The sequence below is a fragment of the Etheostoma spectabile genome, chromosome 21 (assembly GCF_008692095.1).
Source record: "Etheostoma spectabile isolate EspeVRDwgs_2016 chromosome 21, UIUC_Espe_1.0, whole genome shotgun sequence".
NCBI lineage: Eukaryota > Metazoa > Chordata > Actinopteri > Perciformes > Percidae > Etheostoma > Etheostoma spectabile.
In genome coordinates, this window is record NC_045753.1 from 23,521,868 (window position 1) to 23,526,923 (window position 5,056).

General features: G+C 40.3%; 1 protein-coding gene across 1 annotated transcript in view; it reads left to right on the forward strand.

Annotated features, from left to right (window-relative positions):
- The first annotated feature begins 4,905 nt into the window (after positions 1-4,905).
- The window catches only part of si:dkey-121b10.7 (heparan sulfate glucosamine 3-O-sulfotransferase 6), a 36,076-nt gene continuing 35,925 nt past the window's right edge, over positions 4,906-5,056 (forward strand). Inside the window, exon 1 of the mRNA XM_032502641.1 lies at positions 4,906-4,922. The gene's annotated coding sequence lies outside the window, so the exon portion shown is untranslated. The remainder of the gene's footprint in view (positions 4,923-5,056) is intronic.

Genomic DNA, 5,056 nt, shown 5'->3' on the forward strand with positions numbered 1-5,056 from the left:
CACACACACACACACACACACACACACACACACACACTATGGTTTTGTCATGGGACAGTGGAGCACTATTCTCTAGATCTAGGTTAAGGTTAAACCATTAAGCATTCATGAATATATACCTACTCACAGGGGCAACTGCTACACCCTGAAAGCTTTACCACACCAGCATCAGGGCATGTTAGTGGTATCCTGTCCAACAGGAAGACTAGTCTAATCTCCATTTTCAGGAGTATTATACAGAATCCAATCTGGTTAAGCAGGTTTTTAGTGTAATTATGAAATGGCCACCACTCCCTCAGCAACGGTTAATGGGCCTTTGAATTTCATACTTTTTTTGGGGGCATTTTTAGGCCTTTATTTGATAGGACAGCTGAAGAAATGACAGGGGAGAGAAGGGGAATGACATGCAGCAAAGGGCCACAGGTCAGAGTCAAACCTGGGCCCACCGCATCGAAGAGTAAACCTCTAAACATGGGCACCCGCTCTACCAACTGTGCTATCCGGGCGCCCTTGAAGATTATACTTAACAGGAAGACAGTCTTATGATAGATATGTTGTAATTTACATTTGTAATCTTTTTTTTTTTGGCTCTCAACCTATGTTATGTCCTACATTCCCCTGGCCTCAATTTGCTTTCACTCAAAGGTATGTGCTATAAAGGCAATGTGCGCAAAGGCAATTATATTCTGCTTAGCTTCTGTGGGCAGCAGGTTGTGTCTATGACGTCAACAATGTAGGCTACCTCTTATACTTTCATTTATTTACTTGTTGGGTTAGGGTTTAGAGTTACATTGGTGCAAAATTATGACATTTTATGGATGCAATTTCACCTTAAAAGTGCAATTTGGGACAGTATAAAAGTACTTGTGCAGAGCAGTGAAGAAGAGATGTTTCCATGTGGTCTTTTTTATTCGTTCAGTCATTTTTTTAGCAGTCCTTACTCTGCAATGGGTGTCAAATATGAAGTATGAAGCGGTTTAAGTGTTGCACTTACATAAAGTTAGAAGAGTTCATTTAAAAATGATTTGCCTGAATGCAGCAGTTTGTATTATAGCAGATTGCAGTCAAGGCTTACTTAATAGCTGCTGAAAGCTGAATTTAACCAAAAGTAAAAACTAACTTCTTTAAGCTGCAGATTGTAAAATCAATTTTCTAAACAGCATAGTCTTTATATTAGCTTCCACCTTTTGTGCACAGGTAGGCTACTACGTCGACCATTCTAGCAGATCTGACTTCGGGATCCACCACTACGGGCTATTGTTGCCCGGGCAACAGCCCTATGCCCTGATTGGCTCGGCTGCCCCTCTGGAAAAAGAGCCTAAATTAACTTTTCTTTTTATCTTTCTTTCTTTCTTTCTTTTTCCTGTTGTGGCTGCATGGATATGATAACCTCATCATTAACAACGTTAAATCAAATTAAATTGGCATATCATTCTTGTATTAATTTATATTGCCCTCAGAAATGCCCTGTGCCCCCAGTCACGTGACTTTGTTTCTAGTCTCAAACACGGAGCACTCGTTCTCTTGATAATATATCCATGGGAGAAACGCATGTGAAAGAGAGGCGTAACTTAAATCCCTTCAGCCTTCACGTGAGTTTTGGAAGTTATGGATATAATGACAAAATGTACCGTAAGTAAAAAAAAATATCCACTTGAGCTTCGAATAATGTGCAGCTTTAGCTTGTAATGTTTGTATCACGTAACGTTAATGCCATATTAACGTATAACGCTAAGGTTACGTTATCAACTAAAGCTAATGACAGTAGCAGCAGGCTAACGTAGCCACGTTACGTCCAATAACTTGCATTAGTTAGTTTGTTATGAGACGATAAATTAATGTCCAAATTGGTTAATGTAATAAGGTAAAATGTTAAAATTTACATTTGTTAAAATAAATGTATAGCCTAATGATAGTTTTTGTATGCTTAAGTCACAACAAAGACGACTGAAGAAGTGAGAGAATATACAGCTAGCAGCTAAAAGAACAGCAACTTTGCAGAAATGGTAATAAAACTGTCAGCAGGCCAGCTGCAGGTGAAGTATTTGATAATGTCAGGCAACCATCCTACATTATTCATTTAATCTGAACTAGGCCTGTTTCATTAGAAGCATTTTCTTAATGTAAGATTAGACTAATAACTCATTAAAAACAAATGTTTCATTCAATATTCAATAATAAATGCACAGTATATTGTGTCTCTGCTGTGCATAGCATTGTGAATTAGTTATTTTATGTGTGGGGCGAACCCCAGTTCGCTGAGCATTTGAGAAACTGGGGATTGAGTAAAAAACGTTAGTAAGTAAAGTTGATTTACATAGCACTTTTCACAGATAGAAATCACAAAGTGCTTTACAAAATTGGAATATGATAAATAGAAGGCATAAGAATACATAGGCACATAAAATCAGAACACCATGAAAGCCCTTGTCTAACTAAAAGCCTGTTTTAATAGTCAAGTCTATTCAAACAGTGGGGAGTCAAACCCAGGCCCGCCGCATCGAGGAGTAAACATCTATATGTGGGCGCTCGCTCTACCAACTGAGCTATCTGGGCGCTCTTGAATGGCCAAGTCTTCACTTTTACAAGCTGTACTAGTCATGTTGTAATTGTTCTTTAATATATACTGTGTATACATACAGTATATACACACACACGCACACACACACTACCGGTCAAACGTTTAGGGTTGCTTAGATATTTCCACTGCACTCCATTATAGCCAGAATACCAGCTGAGATCAGTTCCATTGTTTTTTTAACCAGGGCAGCAGTTTTCAGATTACTTTATGTGCTTACATAATTGCCAAATGGTTCTCCAATGTTTTCTCAGTTAGCTTTTTAAAAATGATATCAGATTAGTGAACAGCATGTGCCTTTGGAACATTGGATGAATGGTTGCGGATAATGGGCAATGTAAATATTGCATTAAAGATCAGCCCCCCCACTCAGATCAGCTGGTATTCTGTCTATAATGGAGGGGTATGGAGATTTGAAAGTGACCCCAAACCTGTAGGGGGTGTGTATGTATGTATGTATGTATCATAAATAGTAGTTAAAGTTTGTGTTCAGTTGTCTTAATGTGTTTTTTAGCTATGAAAAGTACAGTATAGTTCAGTATGAGTTACTTAATTTACATTCTAAAATTTCTATTCAAGATGTGGCTCTACCACACGACTCCAGACCAGAGAGGGAGGGAGAGCAGGGGGGCCCTGCATGTGACAGAACATAAGCTCTGTTTCTTACACTTTGGGTGTCAGAATTAACTTCTCAACTTTGCTCGAGCTTGTACCTTTGATGTTGTAATTATAGAACCAGATCATTTCTAACCAGTTGTTAATATTGCATATATATGATTTAACTGGGAGACTTTCATCCCGATCCAAGCCGTAGAAGAGCTCTTATGTGAGTCACAGAAAACTGTCTATGGGAGAGAAAAAAAACAAATTGGGCTTTTACTTCCGGGATCCAGGGGCCTCCAAAATAGCTCCTTCCACTTCGCACAGCACAACGTCCTTGGTTTGATTCCAGCCCGGGGCCTTTGTTGTTTGTCATACTCCTCTTTTCTCACCATGTGTTTGGGGTGAGGGTTAGTTGTAGTATTCCAAATGATGAGTAAACTGACCTATATGTGTAAAATCTCCAAAGTTTCAGTCACCTGAACTTTTGATGTTATTGGCAATTTATGAGAAAATAGCGCCTACTTGCAAAATTACTCACCAGTAGCTGTTTCTTTTCAGTGTTCAGGCAGTGCTAGCTTTGACTTTAATACAATAAAAAAAGGTTGTGTGAGGATTGTGTGGTCTGCAACCACCATCATCCCGCGGACATGTAACCAGTCCATCAGTGGGACAAGAGTCACTTAGCATTGGGGCTAAATTCTCCTCTGGACAGTGGACACAGAGCAAATCTCACATCCATCTTGACGTCCTGCTATGTGGTGTTGGTAGACTGCAGCGTACAGCTCGCCGGGTCTGCTGTTAGTCCCTAGTGTCGGCGGCATCTCTCGGGTCCCTCTGGGCCCCGCACACACATCGCCATGCATCATACTCGGAGATCCAGAGCATTGAGCTGTCGCTCAATAAGCCAGTTAACAGGCGCCACAGACAGAGAGGTTTCGACACCTCTTAGCTACAGAGGGGATTTGAGTTAGACAGCAACAAGGGACTTACGGACTTATTGCTTTTATTTCTCACAATGACTCTGCTTGTGTTAACCATGTGTCGTTATAGGCTGCAACGCTCTATGTTATATGCCGCCACACTATATCCAGGTTAGGGTTTTTCCCATTTCCCAGAAATCCTGGGAATCCAGGGAAATGGCTGTTAAAAAAAAAATTTGGAAGCCCAAGTAATGTATCGTTATCATTCAAATCTTGCATTCCCAAATTGACGTTTTTTATATAATTTTATCATTATTTGGGAAGAAGAACAGTTTATGTCCATCATCAACACAGTTTGCAATATGATCAATTCTGCTGCGTGATCAAGTGAGCTGCGTGTGTGACATCTGCTACAGCGCTAATTATAAAATGCCAGGTGGGATGTCTGTGACTTGTCTTCTGAAAATCTTGGTAACCCTTATGAAACCAATATTTTTGCAGAACTCCATTATAAAAACTAATGAAATCTGCTAAACTAAGCCACCTGTGAATAGTTACGGCGTCTCCTCTATTTCTTGTGCGATACGTGAGTACATGTATCAAGCCAGGCAGGTATTCACATACAGGAAGACCACAGTGTAGTTGTGCATGTTTCAAAATAAAACAACCAGGTTTATGGTGATTTTGGCTGTCTTGACTTGCAGCAAAACACACACACGCACACATGCACACATGCACACGCACAAACACGCCACACATAGGCTACAATTTCCACAGTTTAAGTTTTTCTGTCTCTTTCTATCGGAGAGAGAGAGAGAGATGTGACCGATCATGGGGATCAGGCACATATCTACATGACATCTGTGTGTGTGTTCCAGCTGTAATGGTTGTGATCCATTTGTCCGTGTGAAGCTTTGGTTGGGCCGCGTTCCACTCTATTCCTATGGGTGACGTC